Source organism: Choristoneura fumiferana, chromosome 7, assembly GCF_025370935.1.
Source record: "Choristoneura fumiferana chromosome 7, NRCan_CFum_1, whole genome shotgun sequence".
Taxonomy (NCBI): domain Eukaryota; kingdom Metazoa; phylum Arthropoda; class Insecta; order Lepidoptera; family Tortricidae; genus Choristoneura; species Choristoneura fumiferana.
This window is the reverse complement of record NC_133478.1, coordinates 7920143-7929791: the sequence shown is the minus strand read 5'-3', so window position 1 is coordinate 7929791 and position 9649 is coordinate 7920143. Positions and strand designations below refer to the sequence as shown.

General features: G+C 36.7%; 1 long non-coding RNA gene across 1 annotated transcript in view; it reads left to right on the top strand.

Moving 5' to 3' along the window:
* Positions 1-9649, top strand: part of LOC141429647 (uncharacterized) — a 256995-nt gene extending 247346 nt beyond the window's left edge. The window contains exon 2 of the long non-coding RNA XR_012451563.1: positions 9589-9649. This is a non-coding gene — a long non-coding RNA (uncharacterized lncRNA). The remainder of the gene's footprint in view (positions 1-9588) is intronic.

Here is a 9649-nt window from a genome sequence, read left to right as displayed (position 1 = left end):
CTTGTTCATTGACATCTGTACCTTATGGCCGTTTGGAACAAAACGCGCGGCGCATCAATCATCCATCCTATTACTTTGACGCAGCCCCTGTCCGCACGTCAACAAATTTTGCTAAGTAGGTACCTAGTAGGTACCTAGGTTTAGTTAAGGTTCACAAATCCGCGCTTAGAACAAATTTTGTGAAACAAACATGCAGTCTATACATTAGACTAGCTTTTGCCCGCGGCTTCGCTCGCGTTAAATTTGGGGTAACATACATTTACTTTCTACCATCCTTTTTTCGGGTTTTGGTTGATTTTTCAGAGGATTGCATGAAAATACAAATACAGACAGGCGTTGTTTTAGTTTAGACAAAGGCTGCAAATTTTAGAATTCAAAAATCAACCTACATAGGTACGTAATTAATCATAATTCGTACCAACTTTGAAACCCTGTTTCGCTGATTCGGGGGTGGAATTTTAGAAAACGTTTAAGTACTACGCATTTCTTTTGCCCGCGACTTCATACACGATATAGGATTATATCCCTAGAAATTGTAAAATTCCCGCGGGACATGAATTAGGTACTGTTATGATCTATTTTAATATTCTTAATTGTCGATGAGAGACACATTGTAGCTTTCTATTATTGAATGAATTTTGAAAATGTGGCCCGAAATTGAATTCACTTATTTTTATTCTGCGAAGTTTGCATAAAAAAAACCGGCCAAGAGCGTGTTGGACACGCCCAAAATAGGGTTCCGTAGCCATTACGAAGAAATTAAGTAATATTTTTTTAAGGATTTCGTATTTTATGCGGAATATTCCAAGTTTAGGTATAAGTATTTTATAAAATAATACGAGAAAAATAATAAGGCCTCAGGCTGCTATTTACTCTTAAACTACTAATAATTCGCAAGCAAACTTAGCCATTATAGTTTTCCTTGAAAGTTTGATATACTTACTACCATTCCGATTTTTTTCAAATTTTTCCACCCACCGGTTTAGATTTTAGAGGGGGGGGGGACGCTCGATATAATGAAAATTTGCACTTTAAAGTTGAATATTTCGCACACATATCACTGAATCGAAAAATCGTCTTAGCAAACCCGTAATGGTTTTAAAAAACCTATCCAACGATACCCCACACTATAGGGTTGGATGAGAAAAAAAAATCACCCCCACTTTACGTTTTTTTATTTTTTATTGTACCATTTTGTCGGCATTGTTCACATATATATCCGTGCAAAATTACAGCTTTCTAGCATTGATAGTCCCTAAGCAATTTAAAGCCGCGGACGGACGGACAGACAGACAGACAGACATGGCGAAACTATAAGGGTTCCGTTTTTGCCATTTTGGCTCCGGAACCCTAAAAAGTAGTCTTTATGTTGTAATAATTCGTATCTGTACTATCAGCCCTTGAGGAGTTCCGTCATCAGCAGACGACCCTGGCTGCAGCATCAGGTGGTATATTCATATAAACGCATTGTCATTGAAATTTAACAATTATTTACGGAGACGATCCTGGCCAGGATGAGCAGGATGTCACTGCTAAATTATTGTATTGTTACCAGATTTAAATCAGTTTGCCAAATCTCCAGTCCCTAGTTTTATTAGTTTAGCTTGTGCATTTTTTGATTCAGTTGGTATATAATCCTCTTTATTCGTTTTATCCCGTGGGATTTCCGGAAAATCTTTGACACAGTTTTTACATGTTAGTAAAATTACTGGCACTTGAGTATCCCATCTTAAGCCTCTAGGTTGGCAACGCATCTGCAATACCCCTGGTGTTGCAGATGTTTATGGGCGGTGGTGATCTCTTACCATCAGGAGGCCCACTTGCTCGTTTGCCAACCAGTCGAATAAAAAAAAATCTACCTGCATGCCAAATTTAGAGTCTCTAATATTTATAATTACGGACTTAGGGCCACTTTTAAGCGAAAATATAAATCCCATTTATTCCCTATCCCGTGAGAATTTTGACAAAACCTGATTTTTTTATTAGCTGTTAGTATTACCTACTTGCATGCCAAATGTGAAGTCTCTAATAATTATAGTGACGGAAAGAGGGTCATTTATTGAAAGTGAAAATACAAATCCCATTTATTCACTATCCCGTGGGAATTTCGAAAAATCCTGAAAACTACGAATAAATATTCTCTCGTAGCCTGAAAACTGTTTTTAGTTTTTAGCTGTTAGTATTACCTAGACTTGCATGCCAAATGTGAAGTTTCCAAAAATTATACCTACAGAAATAGGGCCATTTTAGAGTGAAAATATAAATCCCATTTAAGTATTTCCTATCCCGTGGGAATTTCGAAAATCCTTTCTTAGTGCGCGTCTACACCCACTAAGGAATATATATTCCAAATTTCAAGTTTCTAGGCCGAGCGGTTTGTGCTGTGCGTTGATCTATAAGTCAGTAAGACCGTCGGTCAGTTTGTTCTTTTATATGATCCTTTACATAGAAGAAGATTTCGATGCCGTTGTTGCTTAGGGTGCACCAGGCCAAGATCCTTCCCCATGAGGCCTTATGCCTCGGATAGACAGCAGGTTGCTGCCTCTATCCCTCTTTAGTTTTCCAGTAAGACACTGCACATAATACGTAATCCAATTTATATAAGTACCTACCTATCTAGGTAGGTAGATACTTAGGTAAATAAATTGGACTACGTTTAAGGGGGCGAAAACGTTCTCGCTTTAAGTATGAAAATTTATAGCTACCATAATCCTCTTAAGGCTCATTTACAATGGGAGTCGCGATACTGACTAGTGTACCTACTATAGACTCTTACTCAGACGTAATAAAGCAGTTAACAGGTACACATGTTTTTGCACTTGACTGTAGGTAGACGATCGGTCACTTAAAAAATTATCGCATGATTTTTCTCGCACCGTCCATATTAAGCTTTGTCGTTCCAATCTCCACATCTCTAGAGTCTCTAGATTCCATCAGCAAACTAAACTGACCAAAATAACATCGCTTTTAAACTCTGAAATCGATTACGGATGAGTTTATTTTGACTGTCAGCGGCACCTGCGGCGTATCGACCGCACCCGATATAGATCGAATCATTACGATACTGTTTACTTAATACATGCACCACGTACCTCTCATATCTATGTACCTATTGTACAGTCGGAAAAACTATGACATGATTTGCAGTTAGCGTATTTCAAAAGGAAAAACCAGGTAGGTACATACAGTCAAGGGCATAAATATCTATACAGCCATAGCGTCAAATACGTATGTATACATTATACATCGACCTTATGGTTAGCAGCATAAAGGGGAATAGATATTTTTGATATCTTGGTAACGTATATATATTTTATTTATGCCCTTGACTACTCGAAGGTAGGTTAGGTGCGTTCATTTTGATACCGGATACTTGACTACCTACCTATTTTTAAACAACACTAATTTACACTTTATTATACCCTATAAACTGTTTTCCAAAATACTAAGAGCAAAGCTATGAGTTTGCCCGTAGTAGGTAAATATAGATTTCAATCAGGTAGGTATATCGGTTTACTAATAATAATAACATTTGGCAACCTGTTTCATTTCGCAACTATTCATTTCCCAACTGTTTAATATTTCTTAGATTTGACCCATGCGCCTCTCAAGCAGAGGACGGTGGGAGCAAATCTGAGCTCACACCTCTGAGTTTTTCGAAAGTCATGTGCACAACTACATTTGAAAGAAAACATTGCCAGAAAATCTGCACATACTTACCTACCTGCAACGCAATTGAATGGTGTGCGTGAAGTTTCCAATCCGCACTGGGCCCGCCCGAGAACTACAGCCCAGTACCACTACCATGAGTTGACAGTGACCGTACTCGATAGCGACGGCGTAAATTATTTGTATGGAGAATTGTACAGTGCCCTTAGTGTAAGTTTTCGGTACAAAATACGTCTCGATCGCGTTCGCGTTAAAATCTCAATTTGTATGGAAACACGAACAGCGCCTCTAGCGGAACGTTTGCGATGTTCGTGTTTCCATACAAATTGAGATTTTAACGCGAACGCGATCGAGACGTATTTTGTACCGAAAACTTACACTAAGGGCACAGCGCCTCTACAAATAATTTACGCCGTCGCTATCGAGTACGGTCACTGTAACTCATGGTAGTGGTACTGGTCCTCTCATTCTGAGACAGATATACCTACGCCGTGATGTGATATGATTTTTTTTACTTATGTATGTTTAATTTCAACCAAAAAGCAGTATTAGTAACATCTGCACATGACCTAAGACCTACATCTACTCGTGCGTTTCTACTTACCTTATTAATTAACCACCGAGTAACGTTGAAAACTAAAAACACTTTGAAATTTACCCAACTAAGACATTTATAATTCAAAGGTGAACACAAACATGTTCTATCTAGATCGGTAGATAGTCCTCGTCAATAGGATCAAAGGCTCAGCTTTCTTCACACGTGCGAATCGACGCCAGCGCAGCTGCTGCTCTAAATCATTATTTGTATAGGTAAACATGCAACAAGTATGTTGTGGTAATACATAAGTAATCTCCTTAAATACTCATCTGCTGTACTGGTTCAGTGAAAATCTTCAAGGAGGTTCGATTTTATCGTAGTAAGTATTACCTTGTTTGTGGAGTTCAACACAAGTAGTCAAGCTTTTAATTATTATTTTTTTCACAAGGTTTATTTGGCATATTTATGTAAATCTGGTGACAATACAATAATCTCATAGTGAAATGTTCGTGGTCCATCCAGGATCGTCTCCGCAGGACGGAATCCTCAATCGAAATTCGGTACGGAAATGTAAATGTATCGATGACAATGCTAAATAGTATACAACAGAAAGTACAGTCAGCAAAAAGCTTGTAATGGTTTTTTTAATGATGTCCGGCCGTTCTCCTCTACAGATCGCATTTCTAAAAAAAACTACTTTCTCGCGAAATTTGGAGAGTAAGTTCAGTAACTATACGGGTTTATTTTGGTCGATTCAATTTTTGTTTTTTTTTAAGACGCAGTCATGGCAGTTGCAAAGGTAAAAAATATATTTCAGCCATTTCAAAAAAAACTTTGGGCCACTAGTTTAAAAACCGCTATACTTAAGACAGTAAATTCTTGGTATATTTTTACGTTAACGCAATAAGACTAAGTAAGTACTTATTAAATTTGAATAAATAGTAAAAAACTATACGTGGGGTGTGAGCAGCTGCTAAAAAGCCAAGCCTGCATGAAGCTTTAAGGCAAGTTGTACTCCTGCAGTGAAACAAAAATATCTTTAAATTTGTAATGTTCTCCCACAGCTATAATTTTGAAAAAAATACATGTTATAGCTCATTTGCGAGTGTATCACTGGTAAAAAAATTAGAGCGGTCTCTAAAGTGCAAGTAAATAATAAGAAAATATGAAATCTTCAGTCAGCATTTTTTTCATTTTTTTCTATGACATAATGAAAATGTTCTGCATGTCAAATAATCATCTGTAGTGAATGTACTATTTGTGATGCACGCTGAGATAGGTTGAAAAAAAAAGATATTGAAGGATAATCATATTTTATTTTTTTCTTTTATACAAAAAACTATTAAGTTTGGGGGGCTGAAATTTTGCCAATTTATTACTAATGTAGAGCCACACCATCCATAAAAATAACGAGCCCAAACTCGATGGAGGCAGAATCACTTAGCTTATCCTGGCACGGCCTTTCATCCAAATTCGCCGTTTTTAACGTGAAGGAGTAACATACATAAACACTCTCAAAAACTTTCGCATTTATAATATTAGTAGGATCTAGATTTAACCGCGTCCTTAATTTAAACACTAACAGGACAAATCCTTATCTAAAATTTATGTGACAGCGCTTCTAACAAATCCACACTTACGACCCCCTAAACACAAACTGATCGACGTTTAAAACTCCACATTTCAGCCGTAAAACTGCACTCCGAGCAGTTTATCACTATCCTGAAATCTTCCTCGGCTCGGCTATTCTGATTCAATAGTTCCCGGAAATCAAAAGGAAGATTTATTAAGTCTGTTGTTTGGACGACAGTAAATGTCGTCCACCGAGTTACGCCGTCCCACAATTAGGCCATCGGATTGAAATAAGTGAGTCAACAAACAAGACGTCCTGGGAGCGATGAACGGCCAGGATCAGTGCAGTCACCTCTAAACTATAATTTAAGCAACGTTTACGTAACTTGTTTTTTTTTCTCGCGTTTCCTTATAGATTTCAGCCGATTTCAAATATAGCAATATTTTTAATACAAGTTTTTTTTGCTGACTGTACTTTTTAGGGTTCCGGAGCCAAAATGGCAAAAACGGAACCCTTATAGTTTCACCATGTCTGTCTGTCTGTCTGTCTGTCCGTCCGCGGCTTTACTCAGGGACTATCAATGTTAGAAAGCTGTAATTTTGCACTATCCATATATGAAAACTATGCCGACAAAATGGTACAATAAAAAATTAAAAAAATATATATATTGTGCCGGTTTTTGTTGACTGTACTTGCATTGTCACCCAAACTACATTTGCATACCTACCTAAATTCGATGCTATTAATCGTCGAAGAGTTCCGTCCTGCGGAGACGATCCTGGCTGGACTACCAGGATGTCACTACTTGATTATTGTATTGTCACGCGATTTACATAAGATTCCAAATTTGAAGTCAATCTGACTACTGGAAGTTGATCAAATTTAACTTGCAAGATTTGACTACAGACAGACAGACAGACAACGGGACAGGTGAAACTAAATAAAAGCTTGTAATAATAAAATAAAATGTCCTTCATGTGCGAGACCGACTCACAATATCGGTAGATACATTTTTAGCCAGACATTTAAAGTAATTGAAACTACTTGAATGAAAGTTGTCTTGGCGCAAAAATCAGCAATTTATTTGCTTAGAATTAACTCCTAGAAAACACGTTAAATACAACAGCCTTTAACTAGGTAGTTGGTGCATTATTTTACCTAATATAGTAACATATGAAAGCTTTCACAATCACATTCAAAGAAAAAAATCTACTACCTACTATTAATATAATACTAATACTAATATAATACTACTAAGTACTATTTTAATAACTAACTTATAAAATAAAACACACACGGTACACTTTTTGACGTTCATTAGAGCTTGTTATAACCAAAATTGAATGAAGATATTTTTAAATTAAACTAAATATTAGTTAATAAAACGAATAACATTTCCCTTTAGTTCATGCAGCGCACCGTATCAAAAGCCCGATACAATGACATAAATACTAAACGCATCACTAAATACAAATCACGAGCTCATATTGGGTGTCGGTGTCGCAATAAATATTGAATAAAATAATAAAATATTAAATATCGACGCCGTTAAAATATCCGCTTACAGTTTACGAGATCGCGCGGACATGTTTACGCACTCGGGCGGCAATCAATTGACTTTTTTCGACCAACTCACACACCTACTTTTGGGGTGCACGCACGCTCTCTCTGGAGCGCGTTGTTGAAAATATAGGATCATAATTATATACTTAAGCATGATTGGCTACTTAAACAGTATCTCAAATGACGTAGGTGTCATTGATAAAGTATCTGTCAAATTCTTTTTTTTTTAATTTGGCTGTTCGATTCCGCCTATATACCTACTTTTCCCTTTCGGACGCTGCTCGCTGTCGTACGCACGTGTGTTTAGGATAACTGACTTCATTTATTTCCATCCGTAATATATTAAAGAAATTCACTGCATACTAATGCATTCCACCAGAGCGGTGCTGCGCGAGGAAGGAAATAGGCAAATAAAGCGTTTTTTCTGGTTCATGAAAACACTTTCCTCGCAACATATCCTCGCACATCTCTGGTGGAAACGCAGACTTACACTGCGAGGTCGTACTTTTCAGTTCAGGTTGTATCGAGGTTACTTAATTGTTAAAGTTGAAAAACAAAAAAACTTAAGCTACCGTTCCACTCGCTCCTAGGGTGGTTGGTCTGACTCAAGGGTAAATACTTAGGTAAAGATAAAGCCACACAAAACTACACTTTTGTAGCTTCCAGTAACGTGGAGTGAACATTTTCGTTAGGAAAATCGGAGAGTGAGAGAAGCAGAGTTAGGAGTCTCCGGATGCTACACATCATATTATATAGTAGGTACACAAGTTCTGCCATAACTACTTGTTATCGCTTGTGTCAGATAAAAAATATAGGCAAGCCGATGCCGATGGCGTTTCGCCACTGGTAATTACTTACACTTACATCAAGTACCTAATCAGGTTCAATTAAAATTAAATTAATCTAATCACCTAATCAAGATCCGAATACTCGTCTTCTTCCCGCGAAGACGTTAAAACAAATCAGCTGACATTAAACAATGGTTATTGAACTTTAAAATGCGACAAGAAATTAATCATATCTTACCTTTAGCTTACACAATTGTTACTAAACAGCCATTTAGCGAGATAAATCGTGCCCGCCTACGACCTTTTGAGCGCGTATTAATATTTAATTGTGGCCGATATCATCACGAAACGCATAACTCTTAATAAAGCGGGTTGTTGACGTTAATTATACGAAGGTACTTACGTTCTACTTGCATAACAATGGTTGGATGGGGTGATGTATTTATGGGCAAAAAGATTCAACCTACATATAATATGCAGACCAGGAAATTAGGTGAAATTTCTGTACTAAATTTCAAGTCGATGCCATTAGTTCCGTCCCTGACTGAACGACCCTGGCTGAACTACTAGGATGTCGCTGCCAGATTATTGTATTGTCGCCATATTTATAAGTATGCCAAATTTTAAGTCAATCTGATCACTAGAAGTGGGTCAAAAGTCAGTTACAAGATACATACATACATTTCCTGGGATAACTGATGATGAAACTGCTAGTTACTTTAAAATTCCTCTAGTAAACGAATATACATAAGGCTTATATAGCTAATAAAAAATATTAAGGGAATTTAGTATCACATAATTGAATTAAAAATAAAATACTACCCTTGAAATATCAATTATTATAAATAGGTGAATTTATAGTACCTACCTGATTGGCTCTATATTTCAGAGTATTACGTATAATTAATTATGTAAAATCAACTGGATTCAGATTCTTTAACACATTTTATTACCTATTCTGAATATTTAATCTGACTCAGTTACCTACGCGTATTCATTAATTTTGCATAGGCAAGCGGAATAAACCAAATAGAAATTTAATAGAGTCCCATTCTCAAGAATTAACACTTATACTCCGTGACTTTGACTTTGTCCAGTTTGTCCTATTCGGTGTCGTGACCCTTGGTCCGTGGGTTCCTAGCGTTTCAAAACTTTTTAAAGAAATTCCGAAAAGGTCAGTAGACGTCACAGGGGACCAAAGGCTGGCAGCTTCCTCGGACAAAGAATTAGCCTAGCTATTCAAAGAGGAAACGCTGCCAGCATCTTCGGGACCTTGCTTAAGGGGTACTCTTTAAGTAACTTGTTTTAGTTTTAGGTTTTAAATATTTTTATTTTTTGTTTCTTTTTTAAATGTAGGATAGTTTTTTTTTAATTTAATGCATATTATTAATTGTATTTTCTTTCTTTCTTTTGTACTATGAAGAGTTTGCATACATACGTTCTCCGTTAAATTTAAGGTTTGAATTAACGGTCAAATTGTAACACGTTTCTCGGTATTTCGAACACAAATGGACTAAA